General features: G+C 36.3%; 1 long non-coding RNA gene across 1 annotated transcript in view; it reads left to right on the top strand.

Annotated features, from left to right (window-relative positions):
• The window catches only part of LOC137210751 (uncharacterized), a 48,859-nt gene extending 39,511 nt beyond the window's left edge, over positions 1 to 9,348 (top strand). The window contains exons 2-5 of the long non-coding RNA XR_010936696.1: positions 2,684 to 2,762; positions 2,935 to 3,073; positions 6,217 to 6,255; positions 6,900 to 9,348. This is a non-coding gene — a long non-coding RNA (uncharacterized lncRNA). The remainder of the gene's footprint in view (positions 1 to 2,683; positions 2,763 to 2,934; positions 3,074 to 6,216; positions 6,256 to 6,899) is intronic.
• Positions 9,349 to 10,355: the final 1,007 nt, after the last annotated feature.

The following is a 10,355-nucleotide window of genomic DNA, read 5'->3' on the forward strand; positions in this document are numbered from 1 at the left end:
ATATACATATATCCATTCTTTTTCAAATTCTTTTCCTATAGAGGTTATTACACAATATTGAGTAGATTTCCCTGTGCTATACAGTAGGTCCTTTGTTGATTATCCATCTTATATACAGTAGTGTGCATGTGTTAATCCCAAACTCCTAATTTATCCCTCTTCTCCATATTTCTCCTTTGGTAACCATAAATTTGTTTTCTATGTCTGTGAGTCTATTTCTGTTTCATAAATAAGTTCATTTGTGTCATCCTTTTAGATTCCACACATAAGTGATATCATATGATATTTGTCTTTCTGTGTCTGACTTACTTCACTTTGTATGATAATCTCTAGACCCATCCATGTTGCTGCAAATGGCATTATTTTGTTCTTTTTTATGGCTGAGTAGTATTCCATTGTATATACGTACCACATCTTCTTTATCCATTCCTCTGTTGATGGACATTTAGGTTGTTTCATGTTTTGGCTATTGTAAACAGTGCTCATATGAACATTGGGGTGCATGTACCTTTTGAAATTATGGTTTTCTCCAGATATATGCCCAGGAGTGGGATTGCTGGATCATATGGTAGTTCTACGTAATTCTAATTAATATATTTGGCAAGAATTTATCAAGTGTTTGTTATATTACCAGAACTATTCTAGGCACTGCATATTTACTGAAACCTCCAAAATAAAAACAGTAACATAACTATATATTATTCTGATATTTGAAATATAACTTCTTATTATTCTTATTCTGCTAGCCAAGCAATGTCTAGCCAAAAATATAAAATTATCACATGAATATACTGATTCTGGTATTCTGCTTTCTTCTATCACGACACACAATGGCCTTTAAATCTATTTTTTTAACTATAATGAATATTGTCAGTTTGAACAGTTTAATGCATGAAGCACACAGATCAGTACAACCAAAACACATTCATGAGTACAGCTACAATAACACAAAGCACCAATGGAGTTTCTTCAACATCTTTGGAGACATTAATCAATCCTCGAAACTATTTTTTCTCATCTGAGTAATATGCCAGCAACTCTAAGCCAGAGAAGGGTAATGAATTATACTTCATTTGACCCTTTTCATCAGATAAAAAAGAAATGCAATAACAGAACCCAAATGCAAGTCAGAGTTGCCTGTTATGACTAATAATCCAATTCTACAGAGAAAAGAAGAAACAAACTAAGAGATCAGTCAGGATTACCTATAACAGACATATTTAATTCAGTTTCATTATGCTTAGGATTTATCTCACTCACTGTGTGCTCTGGCTACTTTTGAGAAAGTGAATTAATTATTAAGCAATTTCTATAAAGCTACTTGTCAGCTTTTTCATTCCGCCCCAAGAGCAATGATGCAAACAAATGCAGTCACAGAGTAGAACGAAATTAAAGTTTCAATTGATTTCAATTATTGACTACATTTCAGCTAAATAGGGAATTTAAGTTTAGTTTCCTCATCTGACTTTAATTTTCTACAAAGGAGAAAGGACAGATGTTTTAAACTTTTTGATTATTTATTTATGAAACATGTATTTTAATGCTTTTTGTACCACAGCAACGATTATCCACTGTTTTTCTATGAATAGAGACCCCTTTAATTAATAGGCTTATTGATTATTCATAATTATTCCAGAGAAGATTGATACTTAATTCCATCAAGACAAATCTCCTAAATAGTTTCAAGAAAGGACAATGGAAGTTAGAAGCTAGTATTAGAATTGTTGATCTGTGAGCATATTTTCAGTCATTTTTTTAAACCATATCTCTGGTTGCCTGGTATAATGATTTCAAAATTAGATAAACTACATTTTTACATTAAGAAGAAACCTGAGATATACTTACAAAAGGGACCAAAGTAAAATCTTTCTACTGTTATCAAAATCATCAAATATTAAATTACAACCCTTGTTAGGTTTTACTCAACAGTAGAGTTGACCTTTTAAACCAAAGAATTTCTTTGCATGAATCATTTGTGCTACTCTTTCTGATCAATGTTAATGACAAATGAAAATTATAAGAAGCATTATAATCACAGTTAATACATATGCCATTTAGAGTGTTTTCTGTTGTGAGTCACTGCCAACCCTTCCCAAACAGGCTTAAACAGTAACAGGCAGTTGATTGACTCATAGAACTGGGGTCCTCAGTGCAATACCTTCAACATTTCCATTCCATTTTCCTTTTTATTTTTTTTTTCAGCTGTGTCTTCCTCTAGAATTTAGTTTTTTCTTCTGATGGATCCCCCTCAAGGAGGCAAAATGGCTCATACACTCCAGATGTCACACTGGTGCACGAAAATATCCTGGGAGAGATCATTTATTTGAGTTACTCTCTCTGAAAAGCAAGCAAATTCCTCTTCAACAAAAACTCTAATCTAACTGGTTTGAATCTAGCCACTTGCAGAATCAATTCCTGTGGCCAGAGAAAGGCCCTGATTGGCTTGTGCCTGAGTTCCTTAGCCAGTCACCGTGGCCAGAGGGGCAGGACCGCCCTGACTGTCTAAGACCAATCAAGTCTCCCCACGGGACGTGGTAGAGGGGCAAATCCCACCCAGACCACAGGCTGCTACATCTGGCAGAAGAGGAATAGATGTCAGGGAGACCAGTATGTGATCACTTCAGTTCCTAAACTTGTTGTTGTTGTTGTTGTTGTTGTTGTTGTTGTTCAACTGTATTCACAGGAAAAGGATGGGGGCATAATGTGAAACCCAAGCATACGCTAAGGTAGTTATAAATAGAAGAAGAAGCCTGAAAATTATGGTGAGTCCCAAATTCCCATTTCTGAGATTTTACCAAAGACTCAAACACTGAAGTTTGCTTGAATTCTAGATCAAAGTAAATGTGGCTTTTTATAATATTTTTTCACTGTTTTTAAGAAACTTTGCTTTCAAGAATTTACTGCATCTGGCTCTTAGACTGTCTGTCATTCCAGAAAAATCAGCAGGCATGAGGATTCCCACCTCCTTAACAGCTTCCCGTGAGGCAGCTGCTTCTAGGTGATGTCACTTTTTGAGAATCCAAGGGCAAAGAAGCAGCTAAGCGAGCTGGAGCCTTCTCTCTGGCACAATCAGGTAATACATCCCTGTCATGGGCATGGAGACAAAGAGACCTGCTAAATCAGCAACTCCTCATCTTCGCTGGTGCTGGAAAGTAGAAATAGATATGTTGGAGAATGCATTCAAACAAGTCAGTAAGTCCAGCCTCTAAGTCCATAAGGGGCAAATCATTTCTGATAGAGAAACCTCTAGCTTTATTATTGAACTGTCCTTCTTTTCATAACTGTTAGAAAAGACCATAACAGTATCTAAGCATCTAGTGAAGGAATTCCAGTACCTCTCCTGAAAGGAAAAACATGTCTTAACCTAACCAAAATAGTAAATTTAGGAACTCAGGAATAGGAGTAGTCATTGCCTATTTAGTATAAGTTATTCTTTTAAAACAGTAGAATTCACAGTGTTTTCTATTTGAACCTTTTCATTTTAAGTCTCTTAAAATTGAGTCTCTAATAAATCCTGTCAGCATCACGGAAAAACATCATACCCAACTAATCAAAGTCCTTTAAGTAGCCGAGTGACATGTCTGTTAGTGCCTAGAGCAAGTCAAAGAAGTAATCTGTCTTGATTTAGGCAAAGCCGTTGACGTTGTCCTACTTGGCAAGCATTCCTTTTGCACTTACTGCACGCTGGACATGGTGCTTGTCACTGTCCACATTTCCAACTTCACCACCAGCAGCACTGACTGAAGCTTGCAAGAAAAGGGTGTGAAGAATGGGAGAAATTAGAGGGGGAGAGAGGGAAGGGAGGGAGAGAAGAAGAGAGGAAAGGCAGGAGAAAAGGAAAAGGGGGAAATATTTATTCATACCTGGCCAATTAATGCTGCTAGCTGGCTTCTTTCCTTGCCATGATCTTGTTTAGTGAGAATGGAGGTGAGAAAAGGGAGAGAAAGTCAGAGGGAAATTGATAAGGAGAGAAAACTCTGCCGCAGAGCTTTCCATCACCTCCACTCAGTCAGTCTCAGGGCCATTCTTAATCCTCACACCATCCACCTCCACACCTATATTCAGTGGCACCTCTCTAGAGCTACTTCCCTCATCCCAGAGTGTTGGAAGACAACTTCAATGCCTTGACACCACCAGGGATGAAACAGGAGAAGGTATGTTCCTGGTTCCCTAAGACACGACTCTGAATAAATATTCTGGCGGCAGTTATGGTCTCAATTACTACATACAGTAGTTCTGTAGTTTATTGAATTCCCTTTCTCATGCACTGAGGCTCTACTATTGTGATTAGTCTAGGTGATGGGAGGCACTGACGAGCAAGGTCTCTCTTACGGAGCTTACGTATTAGCAGGGCACATACGTAATGTACAAAGAAGTTAACAAGAAGGTATAAGGTGGTAGATTTTTTTTTTTGAGCTATGCAAAGGATTAAAACAGGATAACATAATAGAATAATTAGGTGGCTACTTTGCACTGTGTGTCAGAGAAGATCTAATAGTTAAGTTGAGTCTACTAGGCAACTGTACCCAGGGCCATTTTTCTGAATGGCTGAAGGACAAGAAGGAGCCAGCCTTGCTAAAATCAGAGAGGATAGCATCAAAGTGAGAAAACAGGTAGTGCCAATGTCCTAAGATGACAACAAATTTGACTTTTTCAAGAATCTCAAGGAAGACCAGTGTGACTGGAGCACAGAGGGTGAGGGGAGAGTGGTGTGAAATGGGGTTTGAGAGGGAGCAGCACGAAAGTCATTGTGGGAAACTCCTAGGCTTTGAGGAAGTCATTGAGTTAGAGAACTCTGGCATTATCAATAGTATCAGCTGCCAACCTTATCAGTACATATTGCAAATCTATTACATTTTAAAGAAATTTGTGGACTTTTCTGGGGTCGGTCCAAATCATGATAAGAAAGATTATTTCCATGAGAAAATGCTTTCTGAATTCCAGACAAGACACTCACACAGTCTCTTCAGACTTGATTCATTTGCAACCTGGGTGGGGAATCTTCCTCTAAAATGGCTTGGATATTGTCCCAATATTGCATAACTGTTTACCTTTCTCTTGAGGTCAGATTTGGAAAATGGATAACTGCAGATTATCTGAATGTTGTAGGCTTCGAGGAGAACCTGGCTTACCATTTCTCTCTTTACCACTGTATATGGAGCCTTACCACTAGAGAGTCATCTGTCTGGGGCCGGGTCTATAATTCTTGTTTAGTTTAATTTGTTTGAAAATGTCTTCTGACAAAAAAGGAAACAATTAATTCACACCATCTTCTCCTTCTCAGTTTTAAGTAAGACAACTTTCGCTTTGAATTTTTTCATAAACCTTTTTGACCTTAAAAAGCAATAGTAATAAATCATCACCACTTTGAAAATTGCATTAGTAAACAAAACATGAAATACGATTATATATTAAGTTATTTGTGAAAATTATTCTCTGAGGTTCAATGATTTTATTTTGAGAAATATATCCCATTTTCTAGGATCAGAGATCACTCTAGTATATGTCATAGGCCACATCAAGTAATTTGAAACATGTTGGGACATAAATAAATGTAAAAATGTGTTCTTCAAAAAGTTAATGGCTATCTGATGCACAAAAGATTTATTTTTCATTTGGTTAAGTTACTCAGATAGAAAATGATAATATTTTTATCACTATCTTTAAATGGCTGAATCCTTATTGTAAATTATCTTCTAGGGGAAGGCATTTGGGGCACTATTTTCTCAAGACATTAGAGCAATGTAATGTAAGCTTACCATGAGTTCAACAGACCCACAAATTCAGAGGCTAAATAAATTGATAAAGTAATTTAATAAAATTGTTATATGATTTTCCAGTTTGGGATATTCGTCACACATAATATTGCCATAACATTTTCAAAAAATTTTATATTATGGAAAACTTCAAACATACCCAAAAGTAGAGAAAATAGTATATTGAATTCTCATATACACACCACCCAGATTCAATAATTTTCAGTATTTTGTCCATTTTGTTTTATTATTCCACTCAATTTCTGATAAGAAATTTAAGAACGGAAAAAATATATGCAATAAACTCATAGTTATTTTGAAATTAACTGCAAGGTCTCTATCTTTCCTAACACTATATATCTTTTTATAATTTTCTAACTTTTAATCACAAGTATTTAGATCTATGTTTCCTAAGTAAAAATGTAAGATATAGTGACTCCTTATCATATTTTTTTCACAGCATCACACCTCTCAGTGACTTGTGGGAATTCAAAAAGAGGTAAGTACTAATTGTTTTGATGTTTCCAGCTTTTCTGTTTCAGAACCATAGTTGTAAGAGGGGAGGTTGGCAAGAGAGCAAAGGAGTGAGATAATAGCTGAAAAGGACAAAATGGGAACCATCTTATTGCTTGATGATACTCGATGAGTTTAGATGGAATGATGTTAATGATAGGAGAGCAATCTCAGGATGTGGGAATCTCTGTGAAAGATCATAAACTTCTTTGTGTGCTTGTGCCTAATGAATAATCTTAGACTTGTTTCCCTGCTTGTAGAAGCCAGTCTTAAAACGTCCATCCCTATAGCCATTATATTACTAAGGTTTCTGTTACCTCTCCCATGTATTTCTGTGATGGCCTCTTCCTGACTCTCCCAACCCCAGTACATTTTCCACACTATCTACCTTCAGTCAGGACAATGTTTCTAAAACTCAATGATGAACAGGTTTGACATTCTCCAGTGGTTCCTCATTGACTTCAGGGTGAGGCTGTCTCTTTAGTGTGACTTGGGTGAAAACTTTAAACCTGACTCCAGCTTAACTCTTTGCCACCACAGTATGTTGAATTTGTTGCATGAACTGGGAAGACTGTCCAAGGTGTCCCTTCTGGGTGAAAACTAACTTCACACCATATATTTATTCTTCAGATTATCCTCTCACTCAGCGTCCTGACGCCTCATTGCTGTGAAGTGCTCTTCCACTGCTCCCATAGCACCAATGAGGCTATGGTGTAAAGCCTGTTGACATTCTCATTCCCCAGTAAGACAAGAACTCTCTGAGGCAGGGGCCATGCTGTATTCATCACTGCATCCTCAGCCCATGTCCATTGCTCAACACATATTAAGTGTTCAATAAAGGTTTGTTGTAGAAATGGCTGAGTGAGTGAATGAAAAATACGATTCTGCTTTTTTCAGTAAAATAATTCCCACCAAAATGGAAATAAATAAATAAATAAATTTTAAACATTAAAAATTTTAAAAAAGGAAAGAATCATCATTAGGAGTATCATTTACTATAATAGAAGTTATGGTAGAAAGTTCCTTCTAGTCAAGTATAATGTTCTAGAGCTATTTTCTTAATATATACTAATATTTTTAATATTATGTCTTCTTATCTACTTTTTAAAATAGATATATTCCAGATCTATAATCTTAACATATTATTATTCATTGTATCAAGTCCGTAGCAACAATATACCTCAGTGGGGTTTCACTAGCACATTATTGTTGTGAGCTGAATAGAAGTCTTCCACCTTCCCAGCCCACATGACTTAGTGTATAAGAGCAACCAGAATAGCTCTAGCTTCCCTAAGAGACTCCTAAGAGAATGGATAAGAGGAAGTCGAGTCTATTTTTTCCTCAAGAAACCAAGCACACTTTCCCCAGAAACTGGAAAGCACAGGTTATTTAGGTTTTTGATGGAATTTATTGATTTGTTAGTGTTATGTTTCAGTGTCTCTTGAAACTTTAAACCATTTGTATTCTATACACTGCCTTACATTCTTTCAGAAATAGATGGGACATAAATTTAAAATAAATAAAGGTACAGTTTAATCTATATAAACTACAGCGTTGTCAACACTTAATCACATAATATGTTGGTGTATTTGTTTCATGGTTATGAGATTCAGTTGATCAATTTTTTTCTTACAGGATGAATCCATTGCTTTACTTTGTTTATATGATATTTATACTTTCTTACCCTAAGTAGAGAATGTGACTGACTGCTTCATTTAAGTAGCCCTGATCTTAAAGCAATGCATAATAGAGAAAAGATATGAAAAAATATGCCACTTCTTTTAAGTTCCTGGGGGAATATACAGCCCTTTCAAATACATCTAAGAATAATTTGTCTACAATGTTATAATTCAGCCTATAATTTATTTTCAGACCTTTGTTATCATTTTCTTTATTATATTTGCTCTTCTGCCAAAAATAAAGCTTGCATATATCTGACAATATGTATTTTTAATAAAGTTATGGAAGAGCTTTCAGCTTTGAAGCACATAGGATTTGATAAAGGTCTTCCAGTCTTATTTTAAGAATAATAGTGAAGATTCTATGATTCAGACTGAACAAACATTTATTGAAAAGCTACATGTTCCAAGTGCTTTCTCGTGATATCTCATGTGATCTTTATAACAATGTGGTGAGGAAGGTATTATTAGCATCTCTGTTTTACAGATGGGCAACTGAGACTCATGGGAACTAAGTTGCTTACTGTTACACAACAGAATGGAAAATACCTATGAAGCAGCCTGACACATGGTAGGCATTCAGTAAATACTTGCCCAGCCGGAAAATACACTGCATTTTGAGACAAATACTGTTTCTTTTCATCATTCTCAAATCCCACCACACTAAATGAGTAAACATGAGGCTTAGCAAGCATTCTGACTCATTTATGTATGTAATTTTGTAAGTAATCTGTTATTTTATCTGAACAGGATATTAAACTGTCTGCCATTTAAAAAAAACTCTTTAAGCATGTTTGAGGCCAATCTTCTCAAATTATATTGTATTTTTAGCCCAACATATCTCTTTCCTTTAGTGTTTTATTGAGGTATCTAAGAGAAATTGTTTCAGCCAGAGTAGTTTGAGATTCTTTTAGTCAATCTAGAAAACCATCTCCTATGTTTAATCAATGCTTACCTGTCCTAACAGTGAAGTTTGGGATTTGCAAATGGCAAATTGCTTTAAGGTCAGTCTTCATGTTTTACTAATTTATCCCCCCAAGCTCCTAACACGGTGCCTAGTATATCATAGATATTCAATAAATATCAGATAAATGAAATAATGGATGAACAGTTTCCATATTGAATGTCACATACATATTGAACAAGTAATTCCTCCCTGAAATGTTTCTTTGGGTTGGATTCAATAAGGCTAGTTAGGACAATGTTCAAACTCTACTACTTGCTTACTGTGGGAATTTGATGTATTCGTATAACAGCTGTAAGCCTCAGTTTTCTCCTTTTTAAAATGGTAACAATGAATTCTATTCACTGTAGTGACAAATGTTTCGTAAATGTCTGGGAATGCTGTGGGGGAAAACAGATGTCGGAAGCAACTTAGAATAAGTAAACTGGTTGTCAAAAAGTACAGATTTCAATCTCTTAATAAACAAGCTCTTCTATGATTTGGATTTTACCTGCTCTTTGGCTTCAATTTCAACCTCCAACCCCCTATTCCTTCCCCACCACTCCCACTACCCACATATTGCACATACACACACTCACATACACACTCACAGGCTATGCTTGAATCACACCCACTTGCATTTTCCACAGACTCCTATATTCTCCTTTATTTGATGACTTTACATATGCCATTCTCTCTGCGTGAAAGTCTCCTACTCCCCTTTATTTACCTAGTAGGCTCCCAGGTTTTCCTGGAATCTAAACTCAAGCATTATCTTCACATTTTAAAGCCTTTCCTGACCACAGTTGAAGTTAGAAGTGCCTCCTCTGCTCCCACAGAACCAGATAGTCATTACCACACTGGACTGTGATTGGCTGTGGACTTGCTTGACAGCAGAGACTCTGTCTTTCATCTCTCTCCCTCATGCTGAGCACAGTTCTTAGAATACAGTAGATGGACAATACATGTTTCTCAGGTCAAGTGCATAATTAATTAACGTAGAGAAATGTCATATGCAAAGATATTCAGCAACCCATACACACATGGCAAAATGGCCCCGGGGCTGATTTTTGGTATCACATGCATTTGTTGCCTGGACATGTGTCACTCTGTCCTCCAGGACAATGGCTTCCACCTCCACCCTTCACATCCTCATCCACCATGAAGGTATCACCCTCTACCAGCCAGCTTAACATCAGATGCTAAGTATGTCTCCACCCTTCTCCACTCAGTAGGAAAGTCTTTGGAATGTTGGCCTTTATCTTTTTAAAAGTTGTCAAGCACAATCCTAAAGCTGTGTAGTATTTTTCACCTGCATATCTTTTATTTTAACCATGTCTTAAAATGTGTTACATGGAAGCCCTGAAACGGTCATAAAGCACTGAGTCCCTCAACAGTGATAAATCAGTCTGTTTGGAAATAAATATGTAAAAATAAAAGGAAAATTAAAGTAGTTGAAAAGTT

This window comes from Pseudorca crassidens, chromosome 17 (genome assembly GCF_039906515.1).
Source record: "Pseudorca crassidens isolate mPseCra1 chromosome 17, mPseCra1.hap1, whole genome shotgun sequence".
NCBI classification, from domain to species: domain Eukaryota; kingdom Metazoa; phylum Chordata; class Mammalia; order Artiodactyla; family Delphinidae; genus Pseudorca; species Pseudorca crassidens.